The sequence below is a fragment of the Natrix helvetica genome, assembly GCF_964273705.1.
Source record: "Natrix helvetica genome assembly, chromosome: 3".
In the NCBI taxonomy this organism is placed as follows: Eukaryota; Metazoa; Chordata; class Lepidosauria; order Squamata; family Natricidae; genus Natrix; species Natrix helvetica.
The window spans coordinates 158,987,818-159,010,640 of NC_138549.1; the positions used below are offsets into that span (position 1 = coordinate 158,987,818).

The 22,823-nt window shown below is 38.6% G+C and overlaps 1 long non-coding RNA gene across 1 annotated transcript in view; it reads right to left on the reverse strand.

The window, feature by feature from the left end:
* Positions 1 to 1,518: 1,518 nt before the first annotated feature.
* Positions 1,519 to 22,823, reverse strand: part of LOC309390384 — a 42,955-nt gene continuing 21,650 nt past the window's right edge. The window contains exon 4 of the long non-coding RNA XR_014175121.1: positions 1,519 to 1,597. This is a non-coding gene — a long non-coding RNA (uncharacterized lncRNA). The remainder of the gene's footprint in view (positions 1,598 to 22,823) is intronic.

The window sequence follows — 22,823 nt, forward strand, 5'->3', positions numbered from 1 at the left end:
AGAACCTGTAGCTCACATTATGGCCAGTTTGGAGAATCTCCAAATCCCACCCCAGGATTTCCTTTTAATAATTGCCTTTTCATATGTTTATTACAAGAGTTTTCAAACTTTGAGAGCTTGCACAAGCCAGGTTGGGGAGATAAGACCCAGAGCATGTTTCAACAGTGTTTATTCTTTGTGAAGCTTGATCAAGTTAAAGAAAAATGTGACTTCTTCTTGACTGCTCTAATGCCCCAAAAGGTTACAACTTACAATTTGAGAACCCTTTTGCTAACTTATATCAAAAAATAAACTGTGTGTATGTACATGGATATGCAGGGCAGGGAGGATATGAGAAAATTGCAATTTGGCCTTTCCTTAATACACAGGATAATTCTGCATTCTGGCACATATCAGCAGAAATGTTTTGCTGCCCTCTGTATCCAGCTTTCTTTGATGGAAGTTATTTTCTTCTTCCAAGTTAACTCAGATGCAGAAATTCATCATACAGTTTCTTTAGTTTGGATTCAGTGTGACAACTAGTTCTCACTTCTCCATCTTTCTGAGTCATGGTGCCCTAGGCATGAAGAGAAAACTGAGGAATGATGAGTGAGAGAAAAAAAAGACCTATATAAAAAGAAAATATTGTTATTATCCAGCAAGTATTAAAACATGTTGCTGTTGAGGGAGAGATTGGGTCCTACCCTCCTGACATATAAATGCCACTTTCCCTGTGCACCCACAGCTTCTTGTATCCAGTTCCCTTCTTTGACATTTTCTCTCTTTGATTTTAATTACTTTTATTTCCTGTGTTTATAATGGATGGTTTTAATGATTTTCCAATGATTTTATGTTGGATACGAGATGGGTGGCAAATAAATTGTATGAATAATTGATAGATAGATGATAGAGATTAGATAGATAGATAGATAGATAGATAGATAGATAGATAGATAGATGATGGATGGATGGATGGATGGATGGATGGATGGATGGATAGATGATAGATGATGATAATGGATGATGGATGGATGGATAGATGGATGGATAGATGATAGATAGATAGATAGATAGATAGATAGATAGATAGATAGATAATAAGTGGATGGATGGATAGATGATAGATAATAGATGATAGATGACAGATGATAGATGGATGGAGGGATGGAGGGATGAATAGATGGATGGATAGATGGATAGATAGATAGATAGATAGATAGATAGATAGATAGATAGATAGATAGTTACATAGATAGATGAGTTCAGCTGGGAGCTTAAAATATCCCAGTTTAACATTTTATGTATGACAAGGCATATGTTCAAGGCTGGGGCTTCCAACCAATGGACATATTTATGTCTGTATTAATGCAGTTTCATGCATGGCATTTTTCCTTCTCTGTACACGAAGAATGAAAAATAAATCTCTCCCTTCACTGTATGCTGAGATCTCCTCTGGGAAGAAAGTGAGGAATTCAAACTGCAAATGTCTAACTGTCTTATTTATTTAATTGACCCTGTTCTTTCAACCTACCAGAAAGCTCTACAGAAGGAGTTTGATTATTATTGAATATTTCCCCAAGAATTCTTGATGGCTGTTCCTCCAGCTTTTTCTTGGATTCTAAAAAGGACAATGATTGTGAGCAATGCCACATAATGTTACTGGGATTCAGGGAGATATTATCATGGCAGACATATTCAGTGACATCGTAAGAGGCTTTTGAGAACCATAATGAGCCCACATAGTATCTGTCTTCTCAACAGTTGCAAGTTCATCAATAGGTTTAGCATTTAGATTAAAAGCACCTTTTAAGTATAAGTATAATCTTTATTGTCATTGTACTTAAATACAACAAAATTGGTTAAAAATTCCAAATGAATTTGGAATTCATGAATTTGGAATTTGGAATTCATGAATTTGGAATTTGGAATTCAAAAGAAATTAAAAGGGGCAAAGAATTTGCCCTTCAGAAATTATTCCTCACTTTCCAAGACAATGCTGCTATTCATACCCGCAATCCTCTATATTTTCTTGTTTAGTTTTGTAGGCCGAACTGGAAGATCTGATTGGGAGGAATCTCTGTACATTGATATGAAACTGGTTTGAATTCCAGATAATCAGAGGTTCTCAATCCAATGTAGGATTCTACCTCATTGAACTGAAATTCCATTTCAGCAAAGTTGCTACAGATTCCATATCAATGGGGTGGGTTTATCGTGAAGAATTGCCCACAAACCACAGTGGGGGGGCATATAAATTTAATAAACAAATAAAAATAAAAGTCTCAGAGTTTGTTGCATACATTTAAATCCAGAAACACACACAGATAACTGATTCAGCTGGATTCATTAACTTCTTTATATACATAAGTGTTATGGCCCAGCAGGAGTATTTGGAGCTGCCACCAGACTCCGACAGTGAGGGTCCCTATGAGTCGACTCTGGAGGATGTGGAGGACCCTGGGCAGGGTTCTATCTCTGAGCAGGGATCAGAGAGTCTGGTCGGCGACCAGGAGGCGCCTGAGGCATGGAGCAGCGGTGAGAGCCAAAGGAAGGGGGCTCCTGATGCCATGCCTTGGAACAGTGGGGAGGAGTCACGGGACAGTGAGTCAGACATCAGCAGGGAGTTATTAGATGCTCGTTACCGCCACGCCCACAGGCGCAAGGAGCAAGTGCGCAGTTACCGGCGGTAATTGCTCTCAGCTGCTGATAAGTAGACTCCTCTCCAGTCTATAAAAGGACTGATTGTGCATACGCCCTTTGCAGAAGTCAACGTAGGAACTATTGGGAAAGTTCCATCTTGTGAGCTTGGCAGGCTGGATAGCTGCTATCGTGTCTCCGTGCCGGAGGGTTCTGAGAGTCTAGTCGTGGTGGATTGCTGCCAAGGATCTGTCTATCTGTCTGTGCAATAAATTCTGTTGAAGTAGTTTTGGTTCGGAGTGTGTTCTGTGTTGGCGAGGGAAGAAGGGAGGTCAGAACGCATAAGAATAGATGAATAAATGTACAATACCAACAGGTGGTTCTTCCAAGTAAATACAAGGCAGGAGTGTTACAGGCAAACACAGGCGGGTAAGTTTCATTTTAGCAGACAAGCCCAGACAGACTGCTAGTTTACTACCCAGAGCAGGAGACTGCTTTCTTCTGTTTCAATTCTCTGCACAGCCTCAGATCTGTTTAAGCTCCCATTGGCTGACTTAGTTGCTATGCCTATTCACTGGCTGACCTTTTTATTATTTTTTATTTATTCGATTTATCAGTCGCACCCTCTCCGCGAAGGGACTCGGGGCGACGTACAATCAAATATATAGGCGTGTGGCATGGAGGAGGTAAATACATCAACATTTAACAATTCAAATAGAAATAAAAGCCACAAAGTTAAGATAAATAACAGTAAAATTACAACAATTAAAACAGTTAAAATACCCAAGAAATTTAAATTTACAGTTTAAAATTGCCAGGGAGGTTAGAGAGTTCTAATTAAGCCAGGCCGGCTAGTTGGAACAGGTGGGTCTTGAGTTTCGTGCGGAAGGAGCGGAGATCAGTCGTTGTCCTAATATCAGGGGGGAGGTTGTTCCAGAGGGCTGGGCCCATCACAGAGAAGGCCCTATTCCTGGGTGCCGCCCTCTGGCACTGCCTAGTGGACGGCACCCGGAGGAGTCCCTCTCTGTGAGAGCGGATTGGTCGCAGGGATGTATGGGGCAGGATACGATGTATCCTTGTTCCCATGTCTCTCCCAGTCATGAAATGTTAACAAATAGTTTCATGGTTTTGTTTGCCTTTTTATTGACTAGCCCCAATACAATGTGTCAGCAAGTTACTAAGAAAAGACAAGTTTGGGACTAGTGATGCTGGAAACATACTTAGGAAAGAAGGATTGAACTCTAATCCTTTTTTAGGAAATTCATCTGAAAAGCAACATCAGATTGCAAAATTAGGCTTCATTTGATTTTACCAGATGTGCTCATGGTCACTCACAAGCCCATGCTTCTTTTCTTACTCATAACTCACAATTACAGTTTTACTAGGCTCTAGATCCTTATATTAACACTTCCTGAAAGCTTTCTTTTCTCTGTTCTCTAGAAAACCAATTTTTGTTCTCAACAAATCTTCTTGTTTCTTTTCTCAAAATATTTCAATGGCTTATGTGCAGAGTTCTCTCTGCACTTAAAAAAGGTGTCCTCAGAAGAACACTTTTTTGTTTTTATATTGCAAATTCCATTTCTAAATGGAACAGTGCGTTTTCTAGGTAACAAAAGTATTATAATTTAAACATCCTCATAATCATTATGATCATATCAACATACAAACATATAGTATATACTATCAATCATTGCTATAAAATATACTATCTCCCATATTAACATAAATCATATGACAATCAAATATTTACTAATCAATTTTTCTTTTTCATATAATCCATATTTTCACATAGATCCATCCATTTGATCTCTATATCCATTGACTAATCGTTTGTAAAAAAAAAAAGTTCTCATGTCATAAAATATTCAGAATGTTCTTTTTCTTCAATTTTTAGCATTAACCTATCCATTTCTGCACATTGCATTATTATTTTTTGATTATATTCTCATCTGTGGGGTTTGTTCAGTGACGTGCGGTGAGGTTTATGACTGGTGAGGCACTGACACAGTGCTGGGTTTCAAATATTCTTAGACTTGTGGACTTCAACTCCCAGAATTCCACAGCCAGGCATGTTCAGTTCCAATTTAAAGCGACAGCATTTGTTTTTCTCCTTTGCTCCTTCTTTCTTTTTCTTTTTCTTCTCCTTCCCCTCCTTCCTCCCTCTCTCCCTTCCTCCCCCTCTCTCAAACATACACACACACACATACACACACAGAAGTTGGATTGGACTATCTCTCCTACCCCTTCCCTCTCTCACTCACTCTCAAACAAACCCCCCCACACACAAAAGTTGGATTGGATATCTTTTCCAGTGGCTTGAAAGCAGCTCCTCTGCCATCCCCCCCCCCCCATTCCCCTGCTGCCTTTCCCAAACACCTCCACCATTGCAAATGCAGCCTGCTGTCTGGGTGGGAAATGCCTGGAACACAATAAAGCCCACCCACCACCTCCTGCTGGCAGGCTGGGGTGAGAGGAGAGGCAGAGAAGCCGGAGGGGAGCCGAGCCGAGCCTTCCAAAAGAAAGAGGCTGGGGGGAAGTGTGTGTACTACAGCATGGCTCTTTGCCTGGCTTCCTGCCTCCTCCTGTGGTCTCCTCAGTGCTCACTTGTGCTCTCCCTCCCCAAGTGTAGTTTGATTACAGGTGGAGCCACGTTGCCTTTTCAAACTTGTAATCAGTGAAGCTGGGCTAGATTTTTATATAGTTTTATCCAGCTGTGTATGTGTGAGAGAGAAATGAATGGGGGCCTGGGGAGGAAGTCACTACACTTGGGGAGGGAGAGCACCAGTGAGGTTAAGCAGAGTCATCCACGGTGAGGCAGCAACTAGCTCAGCTTTTTCCTTTTACTTTTTTTTTTCATGATGAGAGTGGTGAGGCTGTGCCTCACTTGCCTCACCTGACTGCACGTCACTGGGTTTGTTCATTTTTCCAATATTGTGCGTATACAATCCTGGATGCTGTTAAAATATGCAGTATTAAATATGCATTGCCCTTTTTATAATTTTCTGGCAGCATGTGCAGCCGGAATATCTCAATTTACAAGTCTATTTGTTGTTTTGTCATAGCTTCCAGCCATATGCAAATTTTCTTCCTTTTTTCTTTTTTGCTTCGGGACACATCCACCACATGTGATAATATGAACCTGGTATTTGGTTACATTCCCAACATTTGACAGATTTATCTTTATACATATTCACTATTCTTGCAGGTGACAAGTGCCATCTTAAAAAAAAAAACATTTTATAGAGATTTTCTTTGTACGCTGTTAACATAGTAAGCTTGTAGTTTCTGTTCCATAAGTTCTATCATTTGTCTAATTCGATTGTATAGCCAAAATTCTTAGCCCAAATGATCATAGGCTCTTTTACTTGTTGAAGAAGAAGAACAAAATTTAAGCTGAATTGAAGAGATATGAAAAAAAAAAAAAGCTCTGAACTCCCATTTCTAAACATTTCCAATGGATGTAGTTGATATCCTTGTACCCACTGCTATTTTCTGTGCCACATAATGGAACAATGAAAGGCAATGTTTTCCCTAAGCACTAATATACTTGCAGAACCCTGACTTGGTACTAAAAATAATTCCCAATAGCTCTTAGACTTATATACTGCGCCTTCTCTACGTACTTTACAATGTCAGCGTATGGTCCCCAACAATCTGTGTCCTCATTTAATGACCATGAAAGAATGGAAGGCTGAGTCAATCTTGAGCTAATCAGGATTGAACTTTTACCAGTGAATAGAATCAGCCTGCAATTCTGCATTTTAACCACTGCACCAACATGGCTCTTCCTAAATTAATTAAATTAATTAAGAAGTTAATAGCATGAAACAAAGTAGCATCATCTAGTATGATTGTTATGACTGTATAGCAAATGTTGTGGGCAGAAAAGATGGGGGAGGAGGGATAAAAAATATGACAAGGTTGTTGTTGTTAGTTGCGAAGCTGTGTCTGACCCATTGCGCCCCCATGAACAATATTCCTCCAGGCCTTCCTATCCTCTACCATCCTCCAGAGTCCATTTAAGCTCACACCTACTGCTTCAGTGACTCCATCCAGCCACCTCATTCTCTGTCGGCCCCTTCTTCTTTTGCCTTCAATCTTTCCCAGCATTAGGCTCTTCTCCAGGGAGTCCTTCCTTCTCATTAGGTGGCCAAAGTAATTGAATTTCATCTGCAGTGATCTTGGAGCCCAGTAAAGTAAAATCTGTCACTACCTCTATTTCTTCCCCATCTATTTGCCAGGAATTGAGAAGGCCGGATCCCATAATCTTAATTTTGTTAATGTTGAGTTTCAAGTCAACACGTGCATTCTCCTGGAGAGGGGGGGGGAGGGAGGGAGCAGGAGAGAGAGAGGGGGGGAAGGAAATATATTTTTTAAACAAGTTTTATTGGTTTTTACAATTTTTTTCAGGGAAAAAGAGTTAAAAAGGGTATAAAAAATTTTGAACGCTACATCGTGCGGGGGAGAGCAGTCCCCCCAAGTCTCGCAACTTTTACAGACAAGAATACATTTGAATAGATATTAGCAGTTTTGAATTTAACACTAAGTCATCAATATATTTCAATCATTTTTTTGTATCACTTCCATAAAGGTACATTATAACAACAATTGCAATAATGTTTCAAATCACTTTTGTGACCTGAGTCTTCTAGTTGTTGCATCCTCCCCCCCCCCCCCGTCTATTGGCAGAGCCTCAGCCCCTCCCTCCCTCATCTCTTGTGTACCATCCCCCATTTCATCTAGGAGAGCATTATGTTTTTTAGTGAAAGCCTCCGACTCCACAACTGTTAATTCTAATTCTGCTGCCCTCCCAGAAAATCAACATGCCTTCTGGTAATAACCACCTAAACCAGACCCCTTTATTATATAATTTTTTGGCTAAAGAGGAATATTTCTTCCTCTTATCTCTTACTTTCTTTAGAATCTGTTTAAGAATGGTTATTTCTTTATCTTTATATTTTAGTGGTCCTCCCCTTTGAGCTCCTAGAACCTCATCTCTTGTAGTCTTTCTAAGAAATTTAACATGAACTTCCCGGGAAGGAAATATTGAAAGCGGTGTAACTATCAGTCTAACTAATCAGAGAAGTGTTACATATAAGTACCTGAAGGCAAGACAAGAAGTAACAGATGGAAACTTATAGAAAAGAGATACAACCTAACGACAAGAGGAAATTTCCTGACAGTGAGAACAATTAACCAGTTGAATGATTTGCCTCCAGAAGTTGTGGGTGCTCCATTACTGGAGATTTTAAAGAAGAGATTGGATACACATTTGCCTGAAATATTATAGGGGCTCGTGCTTAGGCAGGGGGTTGGACTAGAAGACCCTCAAGGTCCCTTCCAACTCTGCCATTCTATTAAGTCTTTTAGCTAAGGAAAGAATCTATTAGAGACTCCCTATTTGCTTCTATTGCTATTAGTGATCAATAGGTTTATAGGTGCAGGAAGCAGGTGGGTGCAGAGTTGCATTCCAACACAGACTCCTTCTTATGTAAACTGGCCTGTCCTCGTAGCAGTTACCTACAACATACAGCATATAGTGTAACTATGTGCACAATATCTCTCAACCTTCTGCAGAAGCAAATTAAACATTTGCACATATGCAGGATGTTTTGCACTTTTGCAGCACTTTGTACAAATATATGCAAACTTTCTGCACTAATGGAAAAGAGTTTCATAAATTGTTCCAGAGAAACATACAGTAGACTTACTCAGAACTTGCATATTGTATATACAGCACCAAATTCTTGTAGGGGGAAAAAACTGCAATAGCATCTATAGACTGTTTTCTTTTGGCTGACCGTTCTTTGGCTCCGACTCATTAAAAGCTGACCTGGGACAATTTTACAGGAAGGTGTTATCTCATAACTCTGAAGTCTGCTAAAGTATATGATAGGCATGTCTTCTTGTCAAGGTTTTACTTCAAAATGCAGTATTGCCTGGCTGTTTTTATGACGAGTTTCTTTGAGCTCCATGAATTATTAAGAACAGGTTCCGATGTTGTAGTACTTCATGTATTTATTTATTTTTATATGTAAGAGTGGTCTCAGAATCCAGCTGAGGGAAGAGTCTGCATTGCTTTTGTACAGGCTGGGTTGGAACACTCATGGCTCCTTGGGTGCCCAGAAGGTATGAAATGTAGTTAAGAGGAGACATGGAAACAGAGAGAGAGAGAGAAGGGAAAAAATCTATTAACTCAGCATGATCTGGGCCAGCAAATGTTAAATGTTTAAAAGAAAAGATGCTAAGAAGTCATGCACTGCGCTCTGAGCTGCACTGGGAATGAGAGATTTTCAAGGGAAGAAAATTGATGGTGTTATTCAAAATCACACATAAAATCACAGTTATCTCCCACAGTGCTCCCAAGTTCTTAGAATGATGTGAGCAAGTAAATGATGTCCTTAACCGCACTGCTTCACTGATGCAAATGTATGCAGATTATTTGTTTCTTAATTGTATCATTATACGTTGATACCAATCTTTGCCTTGAAGGGGCAGAGAGAGCTGAAAGAGAGAGAGAAAGAGAGAGAGAGAAAATAAAACAATCCACCATAGATAAAGTAAAATGAAGTCTCCAAAATACCTAGCAGCACTGGCTGACCTTGACTGACCTTGAAAAAGCTTAGCTGGCTGAGACCTTATTAGCGTTTGAATGTAAAGCCATCAACAAAACCCCAAGGTTATAGACTAGAATGGGAAGTTTTTTAAAAAAAAAAAAACCAGGCAAAAAATGCATGGCAAATCATGTCCACACTTCTGTTTATAGCAAAGCTGCCTCAGTTCATCAGGTCATAAGGATTTGTGATACAATTTAGGAAAACAACAAGAAAACAATTCCCCGTAAAACCAGAGAGTAAAAACTATCGAAGTACAACACTGAAGTTAACTGATGTCAAACCACAAGAACAAACCCAATAGCAGTGATCAAAGTCCAGATTGGCACCATGTTTATGCTGTATCGCAGTAATACTTTCTAATTTTATTTGTTTTATCCAAGAGTGAGATGCGTAGCTACGTAAAGAGAACGAAATAAAATCAAAATTGCAAACTAGGTATTCTGTGAATATATCTCCTTGGATAAAGACTACAATATTATACCATACACTACAGATATTCAGATATCCAGGTGTGTCCCCTATTGTACTTTCGTCAAGCTGCAGTTAAAGGTAAAGCTTGCCCTCGCACATATGTGCTAGTCGTTCCCGATTCTAGGAGGCCGTGCTCATCTCCGTTTCAAAGCTGAAGAGCCAGTGCTGTCCGAAGACATCTCCATGGTCATGTGGCTGCCATGACTAAATGCCAAAGGCGCACAGAATTCGATTACCTTCCCACCAAAGTTGGTTCCTATTTTTCTACTTGCATTTTACACGCTTTCAAATTGCTAGGTTGGCAGAAGCTAGGACAAGTAACGGGAGCTCACTCTGTTTCGTGGCACTAGTGATTCAAACTGCTGACCTTTCTGATCGACAAGCTCAGCATCTTAGCCCCTGAGCCACCTAAGCTGCAATTACAAAGCTCCAAATACTGCCAGTGTACTTCATTGCACTGCAAAGAAATAGCTTGTAAAGTAGATCTTACCCATGTGAGTGAATTTATCTATTTATCTGTTAATTTGCCTATTTATTTACTTCATCTTTAAGCTTCCCAAGTCTCAAAAGGTTTTGGGTGGCTTACAATGAAAACCCAAGCTATAAATATAAAACTGATAAGATCAGAAGCTTAGAATAGATAGAACAATTAATCAGTGAAACAACTTGCCTCCAGAAGTTGCAAATTCTCCAACACTGGAAGTTTTAAAGAAGAGATTGGATAACTATTTGTCTGAAATGCTGTAGGTTTTCCTGCCTAAGCAAGGGGTTGGATTAGAAGACCTCCAAGGTCCCTTTCAACTCTGTTATTCTATTCTAGAAACTTGAACTGACCTCTAAACAGATGCAATACTGCAGAGCGAAACAGGGTAAAGATCCATCAAGACGGTTAGTTCCTTCGTTACATTTATTCTCTGGCGCTTCTAAAATTTAGCAACGGATCAAAGGCAAGATGTACTTATCAGTGTTTGTTCAAAGAGAAATTGCATAGGGAAAAGTGCATGCACATGGTATACAAGATGACACTTTGGGAAGGAGAAAGAATTAATTTGTTCATTTAAACTGAAAGAAAAATATGTGCCTTTAACTTCAACCTGTATATCAAGCCCTAGACACCCCACTTATCTTGACAAAAATGATTTACCAAATGACAGGTGATGGAATGAAAACAAAGAGAGGTTGGGAGGAGGAGGCAGTTACTTTTGGTATAAGGCCTGTGGTTGCTTGAAATGGAAAGTCTCTAAAATCAAATCGAAGAGAAAGTCCTGAAGCATTCAATGCTATGGGAAGATTTATTTTGGCAGTAGAACCACATTTAATAATAAGAGGTATTGTTACTGTTTGAGCCTTAGAAATGAATTCCAAACCAATTCTGAAGTACCGCTGAAGGCACATCTATGCATTTAAAGAGGAAAGCACTCTTATTTTTCATTAAGCTTTTCCTGAAGTTATAGCCTTGCTGAACCTCCTGACCTAAGAAGGTGAGTAATGGACTGTGAAGAGACACAAACCTGGATGCTAAAGTGCATTTAGGTGTTCGTACGCATATGTACCTTTCTATACAATATTTAATTTAAGAAATACATTGAATGCTCTCATATTAAGCAGATTAGTAATGAAATGACCATTATAATCATAATTTTACAACCTGGAAAAGTGTTCAACTTACCAGGAGCTTTGGGTGAAGGAAAAATCTGCTTCTAACCCTCTTGGGAGAATGGAAGGGTAAGGTGTTGAAGAAGCCATATAGGTTAATAAAGTGTGGCACAATGGTGGCACAGTGGTTAGAGTGTAGTACAGCAGGCTCCTTCTCCTGACTGCTGATTGCCAGCAGTTTGGCAGTTCAAGTCCCACCGGCTCAAGGTTGACTCAGCCTTCCATCCTTCCAAGGTCGGTAAAATGAGGACCCAGATTGTTGGGGACAATATCCTGTGTCTGTAAACCGGTTAGAGAGGGCTGTAAAGCACTGTGAAGCGGTAAATACATCTAAGTGCTATTGCTATTAGTTTAAACACTAGGCTGGCAAAATAGGAACTAACAATTCTGAAGCAAAATAGAATCACTAACATAAAACATATTGCTTGATCACTCAAGGAAAGGACTGGCCTAATGTATATTCATTTGTAATGCAAGAAGAAAAGGCCTATGATTAAAACCTTGGTTCTTGATCAAAACTTAATATATAACTTAATCCTCCCACATACACTCTCCCTCTCTCTTCAATTTCCTACCTGTCTCTCATACTACCCTTACCCTCCAGGATTCTTTTTGTTTTGTTTTTGGTGCCTTCAGCAACTGCCTCGACCAGTCCTTATGATTTTCTTGGGAAGTTTTTGGAAGTACTTTGCCATTGATCAAAGCTACAATGAGTTGGGTGGCATATTCATTTAATAAATTGTCATTGCCTTTTTCCTTAGAGAGTGATGTAAGATCTTGCCTATCCAATCTTCCCAAGAAAGCAGAACTTTTGAAACTGCAGTTGTTCCAAAAGGAGCTTTTATTGAATGGTTTGTGATAACAAGAGATCTAGGCAAGAACTGAAGCTTCTCACTTAAAACCAGCTATTTAAAGCAATGCTATCCAAACCCCTCCCACACTACATCATTGCAGGGGAACGGGAATCTCATACAGAGATTAGCACAGTAATGCAGGAAACAAACAGAAACAGAAACTTCATATACAAACCACTCCATTCCTCCCTCCTTCCTCCCACCAAAATGCCAGCGGCCATGTAGAGATATCTGGGACCTGACACTAGCTCAGTTAGCCTCATGCCTAAAGTGGGACTAGAATTCTCAGTCTCCAGGCTTCTTGCCTAGTGCCATAACCACTGTACCAAACTGGCTCTCACTCATAAAACTGTAAGCAACAGGGAAAATGAAAAATATATACAGTAAAAAAATATCAGCTCCTCAGATACAAACATGTTTTCAACCATCAAATAGGATCACCCAGGCTTAGCCAACATTGGTTTTCAAAGACCCCATAGAATAACTCTATCCTGACAGTTTTTTGAAATGTTCTAACTCTGTAAACGGGAAGCATATTCTATAGAGTAAGGAAAACAAATGAAAAATACCAGAGACATCTTTGGGAACAGAGGTTGTTTCTCTGTTTCGCCATATATCTGTTCAACCCGCCACTATGATGGGCTTTAGGTTCCAATGGTCTCATTCTATCTAAATCTACCTACCTATAGGAATTGACTTAGAAACAATGAAGTCCTTCCTCTGCATATCTTTATGCAAGTACACAGGTCAAGCATTGTTCAGTTTGCCCTGTCCAACTCAGGATGGAAATTCTCCTGCTCCACATAAAATAGGGAAATGGGAAATAAATTCTCCTAGCAATTATTTTAAATTCATGGTCTAGCACTGAAGATTGTAACAAGCTGATCTAAAGTTCTGTTTGAGCTCCTTCTGGTGCTTTAGGGAAGTTGCAGAAAGGATAACAACAAAGCATAATAGATTTGTAGAGTGATGAAGGCTTGTTTAGGCAGTCTCTGAGAATGGACACGATTGAATGGATTATATGAATAAGTGGGGCTCTAGGTATCTCAGAAGTATGTCTCTCTCATGTCCTTTGTCCCTTGAGCCTTAAGTTGCAGGTGGACAGAACACTTTCAATTGTGAAGTGGAATACTTCAGAATTGATTGTATTGTATTGTATTGTATTGTATCACATCGCATCGCATCACATTGCATTACATCACATTGTGGTTGATTGGTTGGTTGGTCATTGAAGGTTCATTAAGATGGAGGATGGTTGTCTCAAGGAGAAATACAAGGGGAAAACTGGTGGTTGTAGCAACGTCATGGGGAAGGTAGTCCCAGAACATGGAAGTCAAAAGAAGCATTTAGAAACTAACAAATACTATGATATAATGGGCATTGATTCCAAAACTGAAGATGTAATTTATCTCTATCTTCATGTTTTGAATTCTATCCAGGAAGACTGAATGGATAGCTCATGAAGTTACAATATTTTATTTGTAGCTTCTAAAACAGTGTAGCTTGTTAGAAGACACATAAATCTGATAATCTCAGTGAATCTTAAACCTAATTATAGAAGATTCATGTGGGTCATGTGGGATTCAATTTTTTTTACTACAGATCTGTGGGCATGGTTTGTTGGGCTTGGTGTAGCTTGGTGGGCCTGGCAGGGGAAGGATACTGTAAAATCTCCATTCCCTCCCAACTCCAGGGGAAGGTTACTGCAAAATCCCTATTCCCTCCCGATCAACTGGGACTCGGGAGGCAGAGAATAGATAGGGGCAGGGGCAGTCAAAGGTGGTATTTATCAGTTCTTCAAACTACTCAAAATTTCCACTACTGGTTCTCCAGAACTGGTCAGAATCTGCTGAATACCACCTCTGAGTCACATGCATGAACCTTGAATACGATGCTAGAACATAACCCAGAAAATATGTACGTCTGATCTTTCTAAATATTTTTCCTTTTATATGGTTCTGAAACCCAAGCTGAGTCATGATTAAAGGTTCCTATGCTGAATTAGACACCCACACAGAAATGCACCTGCTTAAAAATGAAGCAAATGTAATAATTAATAGACCTTGAATAATGCAGTTTTAGAGACAGTTATATTTCTTGCTACTACACATCCATCCATCCATCCATCCATCCATCCTTTTGAAGCTTTCCCAACTTCAACTTTTGATTTATCTTATTATGCAATCAAAATGCCTTCTCATTTTTTGCTTTATATTTTGGGTGAAATTTCAGTAATCTTTTTTCTCTTTCCTGAGATTAACTGGAAAGTCCAACTGTGGGTTGTTTTTTATGTGTATGTGTAATTGCCAATATATAAATGCTTGAATATTAACTCTCTTTGTATTTAGCATCAGAATTCCAGCTTGCCCATAGAATATGAATAACATTATTATCAAATGCATGGTGATTTTCTAATCCCAGATGCTTATTGTTAAACTGACAGGCCCATTTCATGGCAGTTTACTTTTTGCTCACATTAGAAATGGATCTAATTCTTGTGCTTTCACCTGGAACTTGGCTAACATTATAGAAAAGTGGAATCTTAAAGTCATACTTTCCCTGCCTATGCAAGATGATTTAAATTAGAAGCTTAACCTCAAGACTCTGGAAAGGATCGTCTTCTCTGTTTAGGGAAACTACAATAAAGGGAATTAACTCTCTTCAGTTGAATAGGATCACAAAGTTTTACTTTATTTGATTAATTAAATTTATATGGATGGTCATCTCATTTGCATGTGATTTTGAGCCACATGCATAGTTAAACACAAATAAAACCATCGTCTTCTACCATTAAAAATAATTGAACAATTAAAAAACACATTTTAAAAGTACATTAATAAAAAGACAGTCCCTTGGACTGCAAGGTGATCAAACCGATCAGTCCTAGAGGGCATCAATCCTGACTGCTCTTTAGAGGGCCAAATCCTGAAGATGAAACTCAAATACTTTGGCCACTTAATGAGAAGGAAGGATTCACTGGAGAAGAGCCTAATTCTGGGAAAGATTGAGGGCAAAAGAAGGACAGAGAATGAGGTGGCTGGATGGAGTCACAAGCAGTAGACATGAGCTTAAATGGACTCCAGAGGATGGTAGAGGACAGGAAGGCCTGGAGGAACGTTATCTATGAGGTTGTGATGGGTCAGACATGACTTCGCAACTAACAACAACAAAATAAGAAGACAGATTAGAGGGCACTCTAACTATGCAGAATAGAACCATTTAATGGGCTCCATATTTCCTTAGGATCTCCAAACCCAACAGCACATCCATGATGCAAAAGATGGGGCCAATTTCACCTCAGGGGGCTGCTGCCACAGTAGAAAAAGGTCTCTTTCCTGCCAAAAGAAGCTGCTTGGCTGATGAGACTCAACACATGCTATTTCTTCCATTGAGATGTCATTGAGATGACCAAGCTTCTTCTATTGTTGGTTTGAAGTAAATTAGATGATCAAATCTAACTTCTTGTTCCATTCAGGAATCTTAATAACTCCCATTCACCACCAATCCCCAATCTGATATTCACTGGAACACATCCAATGAGCCTTACCGCTGATCCAATCTTTTCGAACTTTCTTCCTAATATTTAAGTTAGAACTACTGCATAGAGATTGCTGGCCAGAGCAATGCAGTATAATATAGATAGCCCAAATGGTAGATGCTGGGAGGAAAGATAACTGAAGATACTGCACAACAGAATAACTATGCCCAAGTTTAGGTTGCTATCTATCAGTCATGAGAGAAAACTCAGGCTGTATTTAAAGGATTGGAATTTGATTGATCTTCTGTATTTAGCATCTTGAAAATGATCATCTACTTTAAACCATGGGTAATTAATTGTTTAACTTTAATTCTGTTGTTTTTCTGTAAACAGAAAGTTCTAAGATACTGTATGATACTGAATCAACCTGTTAGATCAGTACTGATTATTTTGACAACAATGGGTTTTTTTTTTATCCCAAAAATGGGGGCATATATTTTCAGTGTTACCTAATTGGCTTTCCCACTGATTTACAGCTCCTTCTATTGAAGAATTTTTCTCTTACTTAAACTTTTTAAAACTTTTGTTGTAATATCCTCTGACATTTTGCCTAAGCAAGAAACTTCCAAATTACCTCAAATTGGGATTTACTGATAACCTTAAAGAGGCCTGGAAATTATCCTCATCTGAATTTCTTTTTGAACTTTAAAATTACTGGATCTGGTTTCTGACTTGGAAGTGATGTAGTATAGAAATATCTGTTGTTTATTTATTTCCAAGTTTTGCAGAAAACGCCATTCATACAATAGATACAAAGTTTCCTTTCCTCTTGTTTGTTTTTGTCTTTTCTTCACAGCCACTAAATTACAGACATAATAGAAGCATTGTTAAAATAATAGTTGTAATTTGCATATTGACATATTAAGCTCCCCCATCCATGGAATTTATAGGCTTGACTCTGTCTGTCTGTCTGTCTGTCTGTCTGTCTGTCTGTCTGTCTATCTATCTATCTATCTATCTATCTATCTATCTATCTGTCTGTCTGTCTATCTATTTATCTATCAATCATCTATCTATCTATCTATATATCAATCATCTATCTATTTATCTATCAATCATCTATCTATCTATCTATCTATCTATCTATCTATCTATCTATCTATCATCTATCTATCTATCATCTATCTATCATCTATCTATCATCTATCTATTTATCTATTTATCTATCAATCATCTATCTATCATCTATCTATCTATCATCTATCTATCATCTATCTATCATCTATCTATCATCTATCTATCTATCTATCTATCTATCTATCTATCATCTATCTATCTATCATCTATCTATCATCTATCTATCATCTATCTATTTATCTATTTATCTATCAATCATCTATCTATCATCTATCTATCTATCATCTATCTATTTATCTATTTATCTATTTATCTATTTATCTATTTATCTATTTATCTATTTATCTATTTATCTATTTATCTATCTATCTATCTATCTATCTATCTATCTATCTATCTATCTATCTATCTATCTATCTATCTATCTAGTGTGAAGAACAATTTACATTGAACAGTGCACATGCGTGCGGTGTACATTGCACATGGGTTGCGAACCAGTAGTAAAACCGGCAGCAACCCACCTCTGATGCATACATAAAGAAGTTGAAACAATAGTAATACAAAGTAATATAAAACTTGTCTTTTTGTTACTGAGACTAAATGCTCAATAGGTGATTTCGGTTGAATCATCTCTAAAATATTTTCAATTGATATGGTGATATTTTGTGGCCCACATCATGACAACTGACAAATTATTAATTTAGCAAAAGAAATATTGATAGTGGGTGTAAACATAGTACTGTTTGCGATATTCCTATTAGAAAGATCATTCTTTTTATTTTTATTTTTATTTTTAAGGCATTTGTTTTCTTAATTCCTCTAAAGTTTTGAACAAAAGGAAAAGAGAATGCAATAAAGTAGGGTGATTTATCAAACACATAGCTCAAACAGAATGGAATTCTCATCCATTTGCACTGCAGCAGTCCATTTTAATAGATACGGATTCCCAGTACAAAGAGGACGATGGTGTACTGGCTTGCCATATGGCTGTTTAAGATAAGGAGGCTATCCATAGAAAGTAAGGACAAACTAAATTTAACACCACAAACTGGACTGAGTAGACAGAGATTCAAACCAGTCTAAAGATTCAAAACCTGCAATAAATTGAAGAAATCTATCCATTTCACTGAGCCCAGTATCTGAATGTTAGAACTTCCCATCCTTATATTTTTATGCCAAGAAATAACTGAGGTGACTGACATTGGGAAGTACTGCTGGAAAGGGTTGGACTGAAAGACAGCACTGAAGAATTGATCATAGTGCCACAAGAACAGTCACTAAGCACCAGATCCATAGAAACAGAGGTATACCACTGTAGGAAGCCCCCCCCCCACACCTCCAGTCCAGAATAATGAAATATTTTGGGAAATATTAAAAAGGCAGGGTAGAATATTTCCCCTAAAGTCAAAATGGGGAAAAAAATTAAGGGAAGAAGAAACCAGAACCAGTCTCCCTGCCCCCAAGCAGAAACTGAGGAGGCCAGCTTTTAGAAATACAGATTTGGTAATCCATTCAAAACAGGATATTTTGAAACTCCTTGCAGCACAGCTAACAAAGACAGAATGATAGGATTAGAAAGCAGCCCCTCACCCAAGATCTAACACAGGACGAAAGCTGTTAGCCACCATAGGAATTGCCCAACATCCTTTCAGAACAAAGCCCCTTCATTGCACCACCCCCAGAACAGTTAAAATGTCAAAGTCACAGAAACCTGTAAAGATCCATCCACTCATTCAACCATTTGTTCAAACCCAGAACTGCACATGTCTTTTGTAGTTCTGTTCAATAAACCAGCTTTCCAATCAACCCTCTATGTTGTTTCCAGATTCTTTCTCCCAACTTGGTCCTGATCTAGATGGGTTTTCCTTCCAACACTACACCAGACAGAACTCAAGGTGCAGACTATCCAGCGAGGCCTCAGAAGCAGTCCAACACACAGCAGGAAAGTGTAAGATGCAGGCAGGAACAGCATATACTGACTGGCAAAACCAAATAGCTGGCATTGTGTACAGGAATATCTGTGCAGAACAGGGCAGGCACAGCCGGGTTTTTGCTCATTTTTGTCCTCCCCAGCCCCCAGGAGCACTCTATAAGCCTCCTAAAAGCTATGCATGGCCATTTTTGCAAAGGGGACAGAGTTTCAGGAGGCAAAAAAAATATTGTATTCAGTGAATAAGATGCACCCAGATTTTCACCCTCTTTTTTGAGGGAAAAAGTTGTGTCTTATATTCCAAAAAATAAGGTAGTTCATTCTTAGAGATAAATGGAATCTTGAAACAAAATCCTCTTCTTACATTCCTAAACTTTTTCAGCTTCTTGAGTACTCAAGAAGTACTGTACATATTTTGAGTACATATTTTAATCAAAAGTTCAGGAGAATGTTGGTTCCTTCTTTCTCCTAGCCAGGGTACAAAACTTTTTCTCCCTTGCTTTCAAATTCAGTAGTATATGATAAATTAGTGTGCACTGAAGTGTGTACAGTCACAACAATTTTCATATGAATTTGAGATTTGCATTTGATTTTCATGTTTCAATAAACTTCAGTGTTCTCACAGTCCTTTCTATGTTTCTTTTTTCTTTCAAATGGACCTTTAATTCTTTCAAAACAATGGACAAAACAGAAGAATGGGTCAAAAGCAACAAAGAAATACATTTTGATTTGCAATTGATCTGTTCTCACTTACTCAAGGGTGACATTTGGTTTACTGTTATTCTTTTTTCAAAAAAAAACATTAATCATATTTCTATAGTTTTCCCAATAGTAGACAATAATAGATATTGATAGATATTTAGAGGGATGACACACTGACCCATTGCCATGAAAGTGACCAAAAATTGTTACATTGTTGTTAATTCTGATATTTATCAGAATTAAGATGCTGACATATTTCTTCTTGTTGCTTTTAATTTGGGAATATTATTATGTGTCAGGCACAAAGAATCAGAATTACACATTAATTTCCAGCTAAGCTGACTTCCTGATAACACCTGTAGACAAGAATCTATCAACTAAACAGGTCAGCACTAAATTGGCACTAGATAATAATTACTGAAATTGAAGGAAGGTTGGGTTGGGTCGCTTGTGGGAATATAAGGATTCCAGGCGGATTCCTCTCTTGACTCCATCCCCAGACTCTGCCTCTTTTTTTCTCCTACACTACGTTTAAAATTACTATTAAAAATGCAAAGGGTAGTATCTGAGAAGTTGCATTTCTGCAAAGGCAGCTGGTGCTCCGTTGAAACCTTCACACCCAAAAAAGGAATAGCATAAACAAGGGGTGGAGAGGCGAAAAACAGAAGCACAATTTTGTAAAAAGCAAAAGTAATTTACTCGGACCTCAGCTATAAATCTACTAGGCAATAATGACCATCTCTTGACACCGCTGTTGACATTGATCAAGTGCACTGCCCAAAATTTCCACCCCCACCAACCTTGAAGCATTTCCTGATGGAGTCTGCTAGCATTTATGTAGGGATGTCAAAGATAAAAGTCTAAGAATGAACGGTACTTACTTGTGCTACAGAATCATTTATTGAAATAACAATGATTGCCCTTTTCTGGATCATCTTTTTTTAAAAAAAAAAAAAAACAAAGCCAGCAATCGGCCTAAGCAAAACAAATAACCAGCCATGTGCTCAGTGGGATTCAGTTAATAAAACTTCATTTTTAACTTGCCCATGGGTACAGCAGCAACTGATATTGATCACTTGCTGTTTGGAGATTATCAGGCAAGGGGAGAAATAAAACAAAAGGCTGACATCACATTCAACATGATTTCACTAAATTTGATTTTCCTTAGCAACCCTTTTAATAATTACTTTAAACAAAATCTGGGTTTCAGTATTGGTTGAAAGGGCTTTAGTCCCATCTAAATTCATTAGATCATAGAGCTCAACAATAGACATGCTGTCAAAACTCCAAGTAACACATCCCCAATAAAGAGAACACCCAGGCAGACATATTCCTCAAAGAACATTTTATTGGAACATATCAAATTGGCACAGTCTTGGTGGAAAACCGACTCTACTTTCCTGCCGGTTTTGCACCCAATTAAAAGTAAAAGTAAGAAATTTCCCCTCAGGGTCATCAGTCACACGATCCAATCAGCACACAGTCTAATCCCGTGATGGTGAACCTATGGCACACATGCTACAGGTGGCACACGGAGGCATATTTGGTGGCACGCCAGCCGTCAGCTGTGGTGCACATGCACGCACTGGCCAGCTGATTTTTCACCCTTCTGGAGGGCCAGGGGAGGTCATTTTTGTCCTTTCTAGGCTTCAGGAAAACCTGCGGACACTGGGGAGGGCAAAAAATGGTCCCAAAGAGCCAACCCGAAGTTTGTTCCCGAGCTTGGGGAAGGGTCACACATCCAGGTGGGTGGGAAAGTGAGTGGGAATGGGTGCATGCATGATAGCATGTACACACAATTTTGGCACGCTGTAAGAAAAAGGTTTGCCATCACTGGTCTAATCGTTGAGACAGGAGAGATGATATACAAATAAAAGATAGAATCATAGGCCTAGAAGGGACTTCAAAGGTCTTCAGTCCAACCCCTTGCTCAAGATAGTAGACTAGCATCCCAGTCAAATGGTTGCCCAGTCTATTTTTGAAAGCCTCTTGTGATGGAGAACCCACAACTCCAGGAGGCAAACTATTCCATTGTCTCACTGTCAGAAAATTTCTCCTTAGTTCTAGGTTGGATCTCTTTTTAACAGGCTTCCACCCATTACTTCCTGTCCTGCTCTCTGATACTTTGGAGAATTGCTTGAGCCCTTCTTCTCTGTGACAACCCCTCAAGTCCTTGAAGAAACCTATCATCTCGCCCAAATTCTTCTCTTTGATAGGCTAGGGCCTAGGCATACCTATTTAGCTCCCTCAACCATTCATCATCTAATTTAGCCTCCAGATATTTTATCATCTTTGTTGCTCTTCTCTGTACACTTTATAGTGTGAAGTATCTTTTTTCTATTGTGGTGACCAGAACTGTATGGAGTATCCCAACTATGGCCTCACTAATATAATATAAATCAGCATTATCACTTCTCATGATCTTATAGTATAGCCTTTATTGTCATTGTACAAAATAAATACAATGGAATTGGTTATCTTGGTGCTATCCATCTGTTGATATATATAAAGGTAGATGGAATGAGGTAGTATGGATTGGTCCCTAGGTAAATAATAAATTTGATCTGGAAAATTGTCTCAGTCTGATGCTTTGGATTAGATTGATCTGAATAGTTGATTTGATTGTTTTTTTAAAAAAAGATTTGGGGTTACTTTTTTCGTACAAGAAATTGCATACACTTCCCATGTGTGTTGCTAGTAAAGAGGTTGAAAGGAATTCAAGAAGCCAAAGTCTGTATGCTTTCCATAAAAATGTTATTTTGATTGCATTCTACATTTTGAGATTCTTTCATTCTGTAAAGCTAAATGCCTTAGCTTTTTCCAAAATAAAATCAGGATGGATAGCAAGGGGCTAGAAAGCAGGAAAACCATACTTAAAAGTTGAGAAGCATCTTCCTTTTTCTTTTCTTCTTCTTCTGTTTAATAACAGAACAAGTCCAGCAGAAATCCTGACCAGAATAAAATGTACTGTTCCAGTTAATAGTAAGGTAAAGGTAAAGGTTCCTCTTGCACATATGTACTAGTCGTTGCTGACTCTAGAGGGTGGTGCTCATCTCTATTTCAAAGCCGAAAACCAAGCACTGTCCAAAGAAGTCTCCGTGGTCATGTGGCCAGCATGACTAAGTGCCGAAGGTGCACGGAACACCCTTAGCTTCCCACCAAAGGTGGTCCTTATTTTTCTACTTGCAGTTTTACATGTTTTCGAACTGCTAGGTTGGCAGAAACTGGGACAAGTAAGAGGAGCTCACTCTGTTTACAAAGTGCTAGGGATTCAAACCGCCGAACTGCGGACCTTTCTGATCAACAAGCTCAACGTCTTAGCCACTGAGCCACCATGACCCTAATTAATAGTAATTGATCAA